Raw genomic sequence first — 18,237 nt, 5'->3', positions numbered from 1 at the left:
TTTTCATCCATCCTTTCAAAAAAAGGGGGTAAGCTCATCTCAACTCCTGCGTGTTGTACGCAATAACACCGAGGAGACCCACAAGAAGGCTCAACTAGAAGCAATGGCACAAAAATTTATCGACAGAGGCTATCCTGAATCGCTGATTAAAGAACAAGGTGATAAAGCATTAGCACTCAGCCAACAATCATTGCTAACAAAACCACTCAAGCCGGTCGAACAACGGATGAATTTCATTACTACGTACACCCCAGCTTCACGTAGAGTACAAGACATAATTAAGCAACACTGGCCGATTGTGTCAACTGACACCACATTACCATTTGGAGTAACACCGCCGCCAAGATTGGTGTATAAGAGGGCGCGCAATCTTCGTGATATACTGATGAAGACTGATCCCATTACTAGTTACCAAAGTCAAACTTGGTTACCCCCTAAGAAGAAGGGATGTTATAGATGTGGAAATTGCATCACTTGTAATGGAATGATCATTGGAAATAAGTTTCATCACCCACACACAAATCAAACCTTCCAGATACGTCATCGGCTCACTTGCACTTCGGATTATGTTATCTATGTGATCATTTGCCCATGTTCACTGTATTATGTGGGCAAAACAATCACATCATTTAGAGAGAGGTTGGCCAACCATAAGACAGCCATTCGATTGGCTTTGGAAAAAGGCACCTCTGACCAACCGGTGGCACGCCACTGTGCACAAGCTGGACATTCTATCTCTTCATTGAGGACCATTCTAATTGACCACGTACCGAAAAATAGACGTGGGGGAGATCGAGCCAAGGCTCTACTAAAAATGGAATCACGGTGGATCTACCGACTTGACACTATAGCACCTCGTGGCTTAAATATGTCCATTGACTATAGTTGCTTCTATAAATGACTGTGGGTCTCTTCTCATCTCATTATTGATGTTCCTACCATACCCTAGATACACGCTGCAAAATTTTGTATATATTTTTTAGTTTTTCTCTTGTTAGTCACTATGTGCTTTTGATAAATATATGAATGATCTAAATTACTTTTAATTCCTAATTGGAATATACTAGTGGCATGATATAGCCCATTTAAGTAACAGATCTGATACTCATAACCATATAAGTGGCTAGCAATTAGTAAAACAACATGTTTTAAAATTGATATAAATAAGTTAATTTCACTGTCCAATCGGATGTAATTCACATTTTTTTTTGTGTATCCTATAGTTATTCTGACCTGTTCTTGTCATTTACTAGGCATATGTCTATTAACATATGTTTATGGCATCGATCAATATTAGATCTTTAGTCTAATGAGGTGTGTAATGCGCTGTGTTGCCCTGGTGCCCATACATGAATGCGTCGACGTGTATACATTATTTCTCTTTAGTAGCGTGTTGTTCCGCTGTTCTAGCATATGTTGCTTGGGGTTACCATGACAACCAGTTCTGACGCCATGTCGTCACTGCGTACGCGCGCACTATTCCGTCAAGCGCGCATGCGCAGTAGCATTATACCCACGAGCAGGTTACCATGGACACGCATTTTGGCTTGTGGTCCAGGTTTGACACGCTTGACACACAGCTGTATCAATTAGCTTTGTATTTGGCGGTTTTTTATGTGGCTTTCCGATTGGTGGGTGGGGGTATATAAGGGTTTTTCTTGTGTATGTTGTAATATGCCTGATCTATCGTGATGAATTATTGCATGTGAACAAGGCTCCAGTGGGAGCTGAAACGTTATGCTTTGTATTAAAGGAAGGTGTGTTGCTTAAATCTCGTGTGCTGGCTTTTGTGGCGTGGGACTACAGGGATCAACACCAGGTCTTGTCTCTATGCTTCTACTTTTGTCTATATATATATATATATATATACATGCATTATATATATAATGCAGTCTATGAATAAGGCTCAGGGAGAGCAGAAACGTGTAAGACAGGCCCCTCACATGAGCTCCTAACAGCCCATACAACATCTGGCCATATCTACATTCTCTGCTAGCATGTATAGCGTTGCTGTTTTACCTTCTATTTGTTTCAATAAAGTGCACCATTGTTTTGAGCAGCGGTCCAGATCTTCCTTTTGAATATATATATATATATATATATATATATATATATATATATATATATATATATATATATATATATATATATGAAGTAAGTGAGTTGAATCCAGCACCATAGGTTTTAGTAAAATTTCTTTCCCACCTGTGTGCACGTTACCAAGGAGTATCAGCCAAACTCCAGTGTATACAGTCCATGTAAAAAACAAGGTAACAGCACCACAGCACACAATCTTCTTTTAAAGGTGAAAAATCTTTATTTGAGGTTTAGCAACCAGTAAAAAGCGACGTTTCGGACCTACGTAGTCCTTAATCATGCATAAGTTAAAATCAAACAAACAGACTTTAAAAAGGGTATCTGGACCAATCATGCTTCAATTCTCAGTGTTAATTGGTTTAACCCATACCTATCCAGGTTTGTAAATTTCAACAACACAGTGGCCTCTAGTGGTACCAGAATATATTCCATCATTTAAAACCATTATAAAAACAAATACAAATCATAATCTCTATTCAGACCATATGGATGTAATGTGTTCAGACGTTTAATCCACCATACTTCTTTCTGTTTTAATTTTAGTTCCCTATTACCCCCTCTTCTATGATGGGGGATATGGTCAATCACTTGAAAGCGAAGCTGGCTTACTGTATGACCCATATTTGTAAAATGTGCTGATACTGGAAGTGACATATCTTTTGATTTAATTGATGCTTTATGTTGACTAAACCTATCCCTGGCGGATTGGGTGGTCTCGCCAATGTAACAAAGACCACATGGGCATTTAAGTAGGTAGATTGCATAGTTGGTTTGGCATGTATATAACCCATTGATTGTATATTGCTTTCTTTTGTCATTTTGTGCTAAGAATTTCCCTTTAATAACTGAATTACATTGAGCACAGTGTAAGCAGGGGTAACAGCCTTTATTAGGGGTAGTTAGATAATTTACATCAGACATTTTAGTTGTACCTATATCAGCTTTTACTATGTGATCCCTAAGATTTTTTACCCTTCTATATGATGGCATAGGGGGGAGTTTAAATGATTCTATCTCTGGATTATATTTTGACAAAAGATGCCAGTGTTTTCTTACTATTCTAAAGATGTCATTGCTCTTGTCACTGTATTCCATTGAAAGCACTAATCTATCTGTTCCTTTCTCTGTTGGTTTTTTATCATGTACTCTATCCAAATCCTGAATGTTTTTAGCGATATATTTTCTTTTGGATATCCTCTTTTGGATAAATTTATTGCCCATAGACACTAGTCTTTCTGGCAATACTTTTTGATCTCTAACTATTCTTTTAGTACGCAAAAGTTGACTCCTGGGTATGGATTTAAAAACAGTATCAGGATGGAAACTTTCATATCGCAGCAGAGTATTTCTATCTGTGGGTTTTACATATAGATCTGTACTTAATGTATTTCCATGTCGATATACAGTTGTATCCAAAAAGTTAAACTTTTGGATAGAGTAAGTAAGGGTAAATCTTAGGCCTGTCATGGAGGCATTGATATCCTCAACAAACTGTATCAGGGACTCCAATGAGCCCCCCCATATGCCAAAAATATCATCTATATACCTTAGCCACAGCTTACAATGGCTGATGAATGGCTGATTAGTGTAGACAAATTTGTTCTCAAAGCCACTCATGAACAAATTGGCATATGAGGGGGCTACATTGGAGCCCATGGCTGTTCCCCACTTTTGCATGTAGTAAGTGTCTTGAAAGAGAAAATAATTGCAATATAGGACAAGTCTCAACATGTCATCAAAAAAATCAATCTGAGATAGATTATATAAGTCACTGTCACTCAAAAAACTTTTCACAGTCAATAGACCTGCCTCATGGGGAATAGAGGTATATAGATTTACCACATCCAGTGAAAAAATTAACCAAGTATCCTCTATTTCAATCCCCATAAGTTTTGAAAGAAAATCATTTGTGTCCTTAATAAAGGATTTTTGCTGTTTGACAAATGGAAAGAGGACTTTGTCCAGAAAGATAGAGATATTAGAAAAAATAGAATCGGTACAGGCCACAATAGGGCGTCCTGGTGGATGTAATAAGCTTTTATGGACTTTGGGTAATGTATAAAAAATTGGTGTTATGGGGTATTTATTATACAAAAAATCATAGACCTGTTTAGAAATAATGTTATGAGTCAAAGCTCTATCTAATATGCCCTTAAGCTCTCTTTGTATTTCTTTAAGAGGATCATGATCCAATATTTCATAAACCCCTCCATCTGACAGCTGTTGTAATATCTCCTGCACATAATAGTCAGTGTCTAACACTATTATTGCTCCGCCCTTGTCAGCATTTTTTATGGTGATATTTTTGTTATTTTTCAAAGTAGATATAGCCTCCCATTCCCCTTTTGTGAGGTTATGTTGTTTTGTGTAAGGATTTAATCTAGTTTTTTTCATTAGATTAGCAACATCTTGTTGAACAAATTTAACAAATGTTTCTACACCTGAGTTGCTTGTTGGAGGTACATATGAAGATTTTTTGTGCAGATTTAACTTTTTCAAATTCAAACATTCACTCTGCATATCATCTTCATTTATTGCATTAGTTTCACTTACATTGGCTACATTTTTACCACCATATATTGATTTCAACCTTAGCAGTCTGAAAAATTTGTATAGATCTTTGTCAATTTCAAACTCATCACAATCTTTCACTGGACAGTATGACAAGCCCTTCATTAATAAGCTATGCTCATTATCTGTAAGCTTATATTTCGAAATATTAATAACCAGATTAGTTTCAACATTTGCCTGTGGACTAGCATTGGGTATCACAGGTATAAACTCAGACAGTGTACTATCTCCTATGTCACACTCTAGGGAGTTAATTTCAGGCAGTTCATTTCCCCCTATTATACCACACTCTAAGAGGTTAATCTCAGGCAGTTCATTTCCCTCAAGTGGATTTTCAGATAACACTGGAGTACTAGCAATATTAGACAGTTCGTTCCGTTCATTTCCCTTTATAAAGTTAGTAACAGGCAGTTCATTTTTGTTAAACAGTAAGGGGTTAACAACCGGCAACTTTTTTACCTCTATTGTTGTTTTCTCATACCCCTGCGATGTCTGGCTCCTCTCCGTGACCGCTGCGGCTGCCCTTGCTGGTTCCAGGAACTCCGTGTGTGCATCTTGTACTCCCTTTGATCGGCGGTGCTTCCACCCTCCCCTCCGGTGTCGCCTTCTGAGCCTGTGTCTAAAAAACTCTCGCCGGATGATGAGCTGTCTTCCTTTTCTTGCGCTGCTGTAATTCTCAGCTGTCTCCTCCAGCGTGGGCCCTCACGTCGTGACGTCTGGTCATGTGACCACTGGTACACTCTGTTGTTGGCATAGTCCGTTTCATCCCATGTAAATTTAACCCTTTTCCTTTCTTCCAGGTCTGAACGGTATTGTGCCAGTAATGCATCTACTTCTTCTTTAGTAGTTTTCAGCATATCCAGGGTGAGTTTAGTTTCCATCATTCTTTCCATTTCTGATACGTTTTTTTTTTCTGTTTCTCAATTTCCAGTTGTAGGCACTCCACGGTCAAAACGATAAGGTCAAATGAGCACTTATTCAGAATGCTCTCAAATTTACTTTTATACATTTCATTGTTAGATAGAATGGTGGGCCTCAGTTTAACTCTTAAGCCTCTGGGGATCCTTTTAATACGGTAATATTCTGCAAGTGTCACAGAATGCAGTTCCAGAGATATCAATTTTCTTTTTGTTCTCTCATACTCTTTTTTAGTGTCTGCTTCTGCAGTGACCCTTAAGAAATTCCTTGATCCCAGGGCCAGTGAGGTGATGCGTGCTGCATCTATGTCTGAATAGGAGAAAGTAGAAGGCTGCTTGTCCTCCATTGTGTTTTCACTCACTACAGGTGCTCGTGACTCTGCTGATTCCATGAACAAGAAGTAAGTGAGTTGAATCCAGCACCATAGGTTTTAGTAAAATTTCTTTCCCACCTGTGTGCACGTTACCAAGGAGTATCAGCCAAACTCCAGTGTATACAGTCCATGTAAAAAACAAGGTAACAGCACCACAGCACACAATCTTCTTTTAAAGGTGAAAAATCTTTATTTGAGGTTTAGCAACCAGTAAAAAGCGACGTTTCGGACCTACATAGTCCTTAATCATGCATAAGTTAAAATCAAACAAACAGACTTTAAAAAGGGTATCTGGACCAATCATGCTTCCATTCTCAGTGTTAATTGGTTTAACCCATACCTATCCAGGTTTGTAAATTTCAACAACACAGTGGCCTCTAGTGGTATCAGAATATATTCCATCATTTAAAATCATTATAAAAACAAATACAAATCATAATCTCTATTCAGACCATATGGATGTAATGTGTTCAGACGTTTAATCCACCATACTTCTTTCTGTTTTAATTTTAGTTCCCTATTACCCCCTCTTCTATGATGGGGGATATGGTCAATCACTTGAAAGCGAAGCTGGCTTACTGTATGACCCATATTTGTAAAATGTGCTGATACTGGAAGTGACATATCTTTTGATTTAATTGATGCTTTATGTTGACTAAACCTATCCCTGGCAGATTGGGTGGTCTCGCCAATGTAACAAAGACCACATGGGCATTTAAGTAGGTAGATTGCATAGTTGGTTTGGCATGTATATAACCCATTGATTGTATATTGCTTTCTTTTGTAGATAGTACACTGTCTGAGTTTATACCTGTGATACCCAATGCTAGTCCACAGGCAAATGTTGAAACTAATCTGGTTATTAATATTTCGAAATATAAGCTTACAGATAATGAGCATAGCTTATTAATGAAGGGCTTGTCATACTGTCCAGTGAAAGATTGTGATGAGTTTGAAATTGACAAAGATCTATACAAATTTTTCAGACTGCTAAGGTTGAAATCAATATATGGTGGTAAAAATGTAGCCAATGTAAGTGAAACTAATGCAATAAATGAAGATGATATGCAGAGTGAATGTTTGAATTTGAAAAGTTAAATCTGCACAAAAAATCTTCATATGTACCTCCAACAAGCAACTCAGGTGTAGAAACATTTGTTAAATTTGTTCAACAAGATGTTGCTAATCTAATGAAAAAAACTAGATTAAATCCTTACACAAAACAACATAACCTCACAAAAGGGGAATGGGAGGCTATATCTACTTTGAAAAATAACAAAAATATCACCATAAAAAATGCTGACAAGGGCGGAGCAATAATAGTGTTAGACACTGACTATTATGTGCAGGAGATATTACAACAGCTGTCAGATGGAGGGGTTTATGAAATATTGGATCATGATCCTCTTAAAGAAATACAAAGAGAGCTTAAGGGCATATTAGATAGAGCTTTGACTCATAACATTATTTCTAAACAGGTCTATGATTTTTTGTATAATAAATACCCCATAACACCAATTTTTTATACATTACCCAAAGTCCATAAAAGCTTATTACATCCACCAGGACGCCCTATTGTGGCCTGTACCGATTCTATTTTTTCTAATATCTCTATCTTTCTGGACAAAGTCCTCTTTCCATTTGTCAAACAGCAAAAATCCTTTATTAAGGACACAAATGATTTTCTTTCAAAACTTATGGGGATTGAAATAGAGGATACTTGGTTAATTTTTTCACTGGATGTGGTAAATCTATATACCTCTATTCCCCATGAGGCAGGTCTATTGACTGTGAAAAGTTTTTTGAGTGACAGTGACTTATATAATCTATCTCAGATTGATTTTTTTGATGACATGTTGAGACTTGTCCTATATTGCAATTATTTTCTCTTTCAAGACACTTACTACATGCAAAAGTGGGGAACAGCCATGGGCTCCAATGTAGCCCCCTCATATGCCAATTTGTTCATGAGTGGCTTTGAGAACAAATTTGTCTACACTAATCAGCCATTCATCAGCCATTGTAAGCTGTGGCTAAGGTATATAGATGATATTTTTGGCATATGGGGGGGCTCATTGGAGTCCCTGATACAGTTTGTTGAGGATATCAATGCCTCCATGACAGGCCTAAGATTTACCCTTACTTACTCTATCCAAAAGTTTAACTTTTTGGATACAACTGTATATCGACATGGAAATACATTAAGTACAGATCTATATGTAAAACCCACAGATAGAAATACTCTGCTGCGATATGAAAGTTTCCATCCTGATACTGTTTTTAAATCCATACCCAGGAGTCAACTTTTGCGTACTAAAAGAATAGTTAGAGATCAAAAAGTATTGCCAGAAAGACTAGTGTCTATGGGCAATAAATTTATCCAAAGAGGATATCCAAAAGAAAATATATCGCTAAAAACATTCAGGATTTGGATAGAGTACATGATAAAAAACCAACAGAGAAAGGAACAGATAGATTAGTGCTTTCAATGGAATACAGTGACAAGAGCAATGACATCTTTAGAATAGTAAGAAAACACTGGCATCTTTTGTCAAAATATAATCCAGAGATAGAATCATTTAAACTCCCCCCTATGCCATCATATAGAAGGGTAAAAAATCTTAGGGATCACATAGTAAAAGCTGATATAGGTACAACTAAAATGTCTGATGTAAATTATCTAACTACCCCTAATAAAGGCTGTTACCCCTGCTTACACTGTGCTCAATGTAATTCAGTTATTAAAGGGAAATTCTTAGCACAAAATGACAAAAGAAAGCAATATACAATCAATGGGTTATATACATGCCAAACCAACTATGCAATCTACCTACTTAAATGCTCATGTGGTCTTTGTTACATTGGCGAGACCACCCAAGCCGCCAGGGATAGGTTTAGTCAACATAAAGCATCAATTAAATCAGAAGATATGTCACTTCCAGTATCAGCACATTTTACAAATATGGGTCATACAGTAAGCCAGCTTCGCTTTCAAGTGATTGACCATATCCCCCATCATAGAAGAGGGGGTAATAGGGAACTAAAATTAAAACAGAAAGAAGTATGGTGGATTAAACGTCTGAACACATTACATCCATATGGTCTGAATAGAGATTATGATTTGTATTTGTTTTTATAATGGTTTTAAATGATGGAATATATTCTGGTACCACTAGAGGCCACTGTGTTGTTGAAATTTACAAACCTGGATAGGTATGGGTTAAACCAATTAACACTGAGAATTGAAGCATGATTGGTCCAGATACCCTTTTTAAAGTCTGTTTGTTTGATTTTAACTTATGCATGATTAAGGACTATGTAGGTCCGAAACGTCGCTTTTTACTGGTTGCTAAACCTCAAATAAAGATTTTTCACCTTTAAAAGAAGATTGTGTGCTGTGGTGCTGTTACCTTGTTTTTTTACATGGACTATATATATATATATATATATATATATATATACACAAACATTTAATATGTGTGTAATATTTATATATGTTTGTATATGTATGTATATATCTGCAGCCCCTTTATGCTGGATTAAATCTATTTTTCAAATTTTATTAAAACTTACTAGCCCTTGTGTGTGTTTTGTGACAATTTTAATTAAACCGAAAGGGGGGAAAGAGAGGTGGACCTCAGGCTGTGTGTTTGTTCTGTGTCTCTAAGTGTGTGTGTGTTCTGTGTCCTTAAGTGTGTGTGTTTTCTGTGTCCTTAAGTGTGTTCTGTGTCCTTAAGTGTGTATGGGTTCTGTGTCCCTAAGTTTGTGTGTGTTTTGTGCTGCTAAATGTGTGTGTGTTCTGTGTCCTTAAGTGTGTGTGTGAGTGTGTTTTGTGCCCCTAAGTGTGTGTGTGTGTTCTGTGTCCCTAAGTGTGTGTGTCCTGTGTCCTTAAGTGTGTGTTCTGTGTCCCTAAGTGTGTGTGTCCTGTGTCCTTAAGTGTGTGTTCTGTGTCCCTTAGTGTGTGTTCAGTCTCCCTAAGTTTGTGTGTGTTCTGTGTCCCTATGGGTGTGTTCTGTGTCCCTAAGTGTGTGTGTGTTCTGTGTCCTTAAGTGTGTGTGTGTGTTTTCTGTGTTCTAGGTTTGTGTTCTGTGTCCCTAAGTGTGTTCTGTGTCCTTAAGTGTGTGTGTGTTCTGTGTCCTTAAGTGTGTGTGTGTGTTTTCTGTGTTCTAAGTTTGTGTTCTGTGTCCTTAAGTGTGTGTTTGTTATGTGTCCTTAAGTGTGTATGTGTTCTGTGTAACTAAGTGTGTGTGTTCTGTGTCCCTAAGTGTGTGTGTGTGTGTGTTTTGTGCCCCTAAGTGTGTGTGTGTGTTCTGTGTCCCTAAGTGTGTGTGTGTGGTATGTCCTTAAGTGTGTGTGTTCTGTGTCCTTAAGTGTGTATGTGTGTGTTCTGTGTCCTTAAGTGGGTCTGTGTGTTCTGTGTCCCTAAGTGTGTGTGTATGTGTGTTCTGTGTCCTTAAGTGTGGGTGTGTTCTGTGTCCTTAAGTGTGTGTGTGTTCTGTGTCCTTAAGTGTGTGTGTGTTCTGTGTCCTTAAGTGTGGGTGTGTTATTATTGTGCCTCTAGCTTTGGCAATACAGTTAGAGTGACTGTCATGCAAATAAAGATTAATTTAATTGAATTGACAAAAATTTACTAAATTGTTTATATATGCCCATTTAAATGCCCTTTTCAGGGCAATGGGGAGCTTAGGGTTTTTTAGATAGCATTTTATTTAGGGGGTTTGATTGTGTGGGTGGTGGGTTTTACTGTTGGGGGTTGTTTGTATTTTTTTTACAGGTAAAGAGCTGATTTCTGTGGGGCAATGCAATTGTTTAAATATTTGATCATTTCTTTTTTAATTTGTGCAATTTAGTGTTCATTTTTATTTGTAATTTAGTTAATTGTATTTAATTAATGTAATGTATTTAATTGTAGTGTAAGGTTAGGTGTTAGTGTAAGACAGGTTAGGTTTTATTTTACAGGTAAGTTTGTATTTAGTTTAACTAGGTAGCTAGTAAATAGTTAATAACTATTTAGTAACTAGTCTACCTAGTTAAAATAAATACAAACTTAGCTGTGAAATAAAAATAAAACCTAAGATAGATACAATGTAACTATTAGTTATATTGTAGCTAGCTAGGTTTTATTTTATAGGTATTTAGTTTTAAATAGGAATTATTTAGGTATTAATTGTAATTTTTATTTAGATTTATTTTAATTATGTTCAAGTTAGTAAGTGTTATGGTTAGGGTTAGCCTTAGAGTTAGGTTTAGGGGTTAATAACTTTAGTATAGTGGCGGCGATGTTGGAGGCGGAAGATTAGGGGTTAATAAGTGTAATGTAGGTAGCGACGACATTGGGGGCGACAGATTAGGGGTTAATAAATGTAGGTAAGTGGCGGCGATGTTAGGGGCGGCAGATTAGGGGTTAATAATGTACTGTAGGTGGCGGCGATGTCTGGGGTGGCAGATTAGGGGTGTTTAGACTCAGGGTTTATGTTAGGGTGTTAGGTGTAAACATTACTTTTCTTTCTCCATAGGAATCAATGGGGCTGCGTTACAAAGCTTTACGCTCCTTTATTGCAGGTATTTTTTAGCCGGCTCTCCCCATTGATGTCTATAGGGAAATCGTGCACGAGCACGTAAAAACCAGCTCAAAGCAGCGCTGGTATTTGGGTGCGGTATGGAGCTCAATGGAGCTCAACGCTGCCATATTGCCTGCTAACGCCGGGTTTTTGCAAACCTGTAATAGCAGAGCTATAGGGAGGTGAGCAGTGGTAATAACTTGCAGCGAGCAGCTCATAACGCAAAACTCGTAATCTAGCCATTAGCTAGGATCAGAAATGCAAAAATTTAACATTTAACAAAATGCATTCATTAGATAAGTGATTTTCAACCTATTTTTTTGCTATGGCACTTTTTTTATATTAAAAAATCCTGCAGCACATATATATATATATATATATATATATATATATATATATACACAGTATATATTTTTGTCAATTCAATTTTATTAGCATGACTGATGTATTGCCAAAGCTAGGGGCACAATAATAACACACCCACACTTAAGGACACAGAGCACACACACACACTTAGGACACAGAACACACACACACACACACTTAAGGACACAGAACACAACCTCACTTAAGGACACAGAACACACACACTTAGGGACACAGAACACACAGACACACTTAAGGACACAGAACACACACACTTAAGGACACAGAACACACACATACACACTTAGGGACAAAAAACACACACACACACACTAGGGACACAGAACACACAAACACTTAAGGACACTGGACACACACACACTTAAGGACACTGGACACACACACTTAAGGACACTGGGCACAAAACACACACACACACTTAGGGACACAGAACACATACACACTTAAGGACACAGAACACACACACACTTAGGGACACAGAACACACACACACACTCACTTAAGGACACAGAACACACACACACTTAGGGACACAGAACACACACACACACACTCACTTAAAGGGACAGTATACTGTAAAATAGTTTTCCCTTAATGTGTTTACAATTGCTTTTTTTAACAACTGTAGAGTAAAAAATGTATGCAAATTAGCTTTTTAAGGTTTATTTCTGTATATTAAAGCTCTGATTTTGTGTTTTGAAGCCACAGCCTAATAAAATAGGTTGAGCTTGTAGGTATAATCAGATCTCATTACTGTATCACGTTGTGCACATATACCTGCTTCTTTATCTTATATCTGTCCTTAAAACAATCACCAATACTTTGAGAGAACAATGGAAAATCAACATTTCATTACCTTATGTCTGCTTTATCACACTGGGAGTGTAATTTCTTCTGCTGGCTGTGTTTACAAAGCTTATCTATAGCTGGTACGCGCGGCCACAAACTTTCAGAATATGTGGGGATACCACATGCTAAATTAACAATTTCAAATGCCAATATAAGGGTAAAGGAGCTACTTGTAAACAATTTAATACACTCCAGCAGGTAAAGTGGATCATTGAAATAGCACACACATATTAAATTTTTATATAAATATATATATATATATATATATATATATATATACAAACATAATGTATGTGTAATATTTATATATGTTTTTGTGTGTGTGTATATATATATATATATATATTTATATATAGTAGCCAAAAAGAAGTGCACTCTCAGGTCTTTCACAGCAAAGTTACTTTATTCCTGTAACGTTTTTGGAGGTCTCGTCTCCTTCATCAGCATAGTTAAAATAAAACATAGATTACATATAAATAGTGACATACTCACTCATACCACTCCAAACCAGCCCCTTTCCCTTGGCGCCAAACTGCCGATGTTGGAACACATACTGCGTTCCATCAGTGCTAAGTGCCGGAAGTCGTGCGCCACATCACTTCCAGTGAACAAATATTGCCTAAATACTTGTAACCACTCAAATCGTGAAAATAAAGCATAAACAGATCTCTCCTACATGTGTGTACTCACTGTTTACAATATTTTATTATTGAGAACTTCACACATCACAACAACCAAAACAAATCAGCCATTTTTACATGTATAAATCATATTATCCAAACAGATTGGAAGCCACCGCTTCCTATGCTTGTGCCGAGTCTTATAATCAAAGCATCTTATGACACCTATTCCTACATAAATACATTAACCTTCTCGGCATTCCTATATGGGGAGGGGGGGGGGGGAAAGGGGGGGGATGGAAGTACCACCACCAAGAAGACACCGAAATGAGCCCGCTCAGCGTTTTAACGTCTTACAACCAGAGTGCGGGGAGAGCCTCATTAGCCACCATCATCATAAAGTGATCATTATTCTTTAAGGGTGAGACAAATTGAATCTGGGCCTGATGGGGCCAAGAGATAATTACCCTCTTCCACTTATCAAAGAATAGCCTGAAAGCCTTTTCCGATCCCCCAACTAGAAATTGTCGTTCGATAATCATTTGTAGCTTAATATTGTTGACAAGTTCGTTTACCGTAGGAGCCTCACGGGCTCCCCATTTGCAAAATATCAAATGACGAGCTGCCAGAATAACCATGTTGATTAATTGTCCCTCCCCTTTATATCGCCCATATTCCTTTAAAAGAAAGATATAACTTAATTGGAGGGCACATTCCTCTTGTAAAAACCTGTTCACCCAGAATTGTATTTTACTCCAAAATTGTCGGATTTTAGAGCAGTCCCAAATACAGTGTTGCAAATCCACTCCTTTCTGGCATTTAAAACAATTCCTCTTATCCCCATTTTGATCCCATTTACTCATAATCCTTGGGGTTAGATAGAAATTATTTAATAGCTTAAACTGCGATTCTTTCCAGCTTACTACTCTCGTGGCGGCGTCTGCTAGTTTAATGCTTCTTTCAATATTTTCACCTTGCACTGAAGTAATATATTTAGTAAGAAACACTTTCCTTTTCTTAATTTGTTCTTCCCCTGATATATTTAATAATAATTTATACCAGTATGATATGGATCTTTTCCCCGCCGCGTACAACTTCACTCCTGAATCAATTCCTGGATCCCAGACCATTCTAAATGTTTGCAAGATTTTTAGGAGATAGCTTCGGGCTTGTAGATAAGCAAAGAATGTATGTTTGGGTAACTGATACTGTTCGGATAATGTTTCAAATGTGTGTAACACTTGTCCTTCACCCTGAACTAACTGGAAAAAATAACATAACCCTTTCTGTGACCAAATTTTAAAGGCCGCATTATTGTTTATCCCAGATATAAAATCGGGAGTACCGATAAATGGCAGATATTTAGAAATGTAAAACTCTTGACCAACTGAACCACAGAATTTCTGCCAAGCACGAACTACATTCGCAAAAGTTAAAAGCGTACTGACATTGCTGGGCAACCTCCTGAAAGGATGGTGTAAAATTGCCTTAAGATCAAAGGGTTTTAGCAGTGTAGCTTCCATGTCATAGTAGGTCACACTATTGGCTTCCGTTAACCAATCTACTCCAAATTTCGTTAAGGCCACTAAGTTATATTTTGCAATGTCCGGCAGGGTGAGCCCTGCATATCTTTTGTTTTGAACAAGCTTCTCGATAGCTATACGGCTTTTTTTCTTTCCCCATATAAATTGTGCGCATGTTTTATTATATCTTGCTATGTCTCGTTTGTTGATCAATAGAGGCAAGTTTTGCATTAGGAACAATATACGTGGAAAAACAATTGTTTTTATAACAGCTATTTTTGCAGAAAGTGATAGAAATTGTATGTTCCACTTTCTTAGACTTCCTTCTAAACTCTCAAAAAACTCAGAAAAATTCAGATTATACCATTCTTTGGGGTTTTTACTTATTTTGATGCCTAAATAATTTAACGATTTTACTTCTTTAAATCCATGTTGTAACAAGCTCTCTCTGGTTTGATTAATCCAGAGCAACTCTGACTTTTCCTTGTTAATTTTATATCCAGAGAATGAAGTAAAATTGTTGATAATTGACAGACATTTAGGTATGTTTTTTTTTGTCTGTTGTAAGAACAACATCATGTCGTCTGCGTATAATGAGATTACAACATTATGTTCCCCAATTTCTATTCCCTTTAGTTCTTTCCTGAGTTGAACTGCCAATGGTTCTAGTGCTAAATCAAATAGCAGGGGTGACAATGGACACCCCTGTCTGGTACCTCTTTGCAGTGTTATAAACTGCGAATGTTCACCATTAACCAACAATTGGGACCTAGGATTGGTATAAATCTTTTTAATTAACTGAATCAAATTCCCTTCAAAACCAAATTTCTTAAGTGACATAAATAAATGATTCCAGATTATAGCGTCAAACGCTTTTTCTGCGTCGATCGTAAGCATAGCCATATCCATTTGTGATTTTTTGTTTGACAACTGTGTGATGTTATAATAATAATCTAGATTAACTAGCACCCTACGCATATTCCGGACCGGGTATCTCCCTGGAATAAATCCTGATTGGTCATTGTGTATCAGTTTTTCCATTCCTTTTTTTAATCTGTCTGAAATAATAGCCGTTAAGATTTTATAGTCTTGATTCAGGAGCGAAATTGGACGGTATGACCCCAGTTCCTCTGTAGCTTTCCCTTTCTTATGAATTAAGGTCACTGTAGAGTCAGTGAAATAAAGTGATTTCAGATTCCCATGTTTAAAATAGCTATTATATAGTTCTACTAATATTCCCGAGATTTCATTTTTGATAATTTTATAGAATTCTGCCGGGAGTCCATCAGGCCCCGCAGCTTTGTTTGTTTTGATTTTGTCTATCATATTTAGGACTTCCTCCTCTGTTATCGGGGAGTTCATCTGTTCTAATTCTTTTTTATCTATTGTTGGGAGACTAATCTGTTGCCAAAATTCAGACATTTTTGTCTTATCTATATCCTTACAAGCGTACAATCCCTGATAATATCTATGGAAGGCCTCTCTAATCTCTGTCGGTTGAGTAAGCATTTTCTGCCCCTCTTTGATAAGTGGAATTAGATTCTTTTTTTTCTGTGATTTATTAATTTTGCTAGATACTTGGAGGAAATCCCCTGATATCCTTGGCAAAATGCCCTGATTCGGATGTCCTCCTTTGCCCATTTTTCTCTGAAAAAAGTCTCACGCTCTGATTTGGCTACTTTGTACCGGTTCCAGGTAGATCTATTTGGGTTAGCTACATATCTCCTATATGAGTTTTTCAGATGGTTTGCTAGTTGAGTCTCCCTCTCTGTTACCTTCCGCTTTCTTATGATCATATAGTTCTTGATCTCCCCTCGCATTACTGCTTTCCCTGCTTCCCAGAGTACTTCTGGGCTACTCACATCCTGTCTGTTCTGTCTGAAATAACCCTTCCATCTATCAGATAGAAAATTTCAAAACTTTTCATCTAAAAACATATATTTCGGGAAGCTAAACGTATTGCTACTTCTATTTTTGATCGCCTTATCTTCAAATTTCAGGCTGATTATTGCGTGATCTGAGATGACTATCTCATCGATATAAGTTTCTGTTCCCATTGTCAATAGCCTCTCTTCTATCAAAAACATGTCTATTCGTGAGAAATTTTTAAATGTTTTAGATTCGCACGAAAAGGCCCGCTCGTCTGGATGCTGCAGACGCCAAATATCTTTTAGCTTTAATGTCTTTGCTAAGCCTCGCAAAATCTTGGCCTCTCTATTATGTTTCCTGAAGGCCCCTGATTTTAGCCTATCAATCTCTGGATTAATTGTCGCATTAAAGTATTTTACCAATTTATTTTTTATCATTTCCCAGAATTCTATCTCAATTTCATTGGGACCATAAATGTTACAAAACGTCCACAGTCGATTATTGATTTCAGCTTGAACAAGCATAAACCTCCCACTCGAATCTAATATTTGATTTTTTATCGTATATGTCAAATTCCTATTAAACATTAAAGCTACTCCGCGTTTCCTGCAATTACATGGAGTTGCTATGATTTCCGCTATCCAGTTAGTTTGTAATTTTTGTAGTTCTGCTGCCTTCAAATGCAACTCTTGCAAAAAAATAACGTCAGGCTTTTGGCGTTTTAACATTTTAAGCACATTTTTCCTTTTAATAGGGGATGTGACACCTCCCACATTCCATGATACACACTTCAGCATTTAATATCCATAATCATAAAAAACAACAAAAATAAAACCTACGATTTTATATTAAAAACCTTTGTCTAATATAGTTACCTTCCTTCCTCTCAATCCAGGGAAGGGATCTAATCTGACTATCATAACTACATATATGCCTACCGCTCCTGGGGTTCCCCGGCGGTCGCCCATCCCGGTACTGACCAGGTCCAGCCCTGCTCCACTTCCGAGATCATACGGGATCGGGTGTTCAAGGCCGAATGGCGGTAGACCTGCAATTTTAAAAAATAACTTTCTCAAGATTCTGAGCTCACTCAATAGAAAAGTGGACAGAAAGATATAAAAAGGAAGGGAAAAAGACGAAAGAAAAAAAAAAACAAAAAACAAGAGAGTCTCCACCCCAGCCAAGCCTCCCCCTTTCTGCAACTAAAATAATTAATCAACAAATTATACATCTTCATTATTTCAGGTTAATAATTAAACATGGACTTCCTATCAAATCTCTATGCCTTTTTCAGAACAATATTTTTTAGCATCTATTGCTGTATTTAAAACGGTCACATTCCCTTCTGAAAAAATTACTATTTTGGCTGGGTACCTCATATTAGCCTGGATCCCTGCCTTGATTAAGCTAGAACAGTAAGGTGCCATTATCTTCCTCTTTGAGGAGGTCTCTGCTGAGAAATCCTGGAA

At 37.2% G+C, this 18,237-nt stretch overlaps 1 pseudogene; it reads right to left on the bottom strand.

Moving 5' to 3' along the window:
- Positions 1-17,699: 17,699 nt before the first annotated feature.
- Positions 17,700-17,816, bottom strand: LOC128646219 (uncharacterized; annotated as a pseudogene).
- Positions 17,817-18,237: the final 421 nt, after the last annotated feature.

This window comes from Bombina bombina, chromosome 1 (assembly GCF_027579735.1).
Source record: "Bombina bombina isolate aBomBom1 chromosome 1, aBomBom1.pri, whole genome shotgun sequence".
In the NCBI taxonomy this organism is placed as follows: domain Eukaryota; kingdom Metazoa; phylum Chordata; class Amphibia; order Anura; family Bombinatoridae; genus Bombina; species Bombina bombina.
The sequence above is the reverse complement of the archived record's forward strand: the minus strand, read 5'-3'. Positions and strand labels throughout refer to the sequence as shown.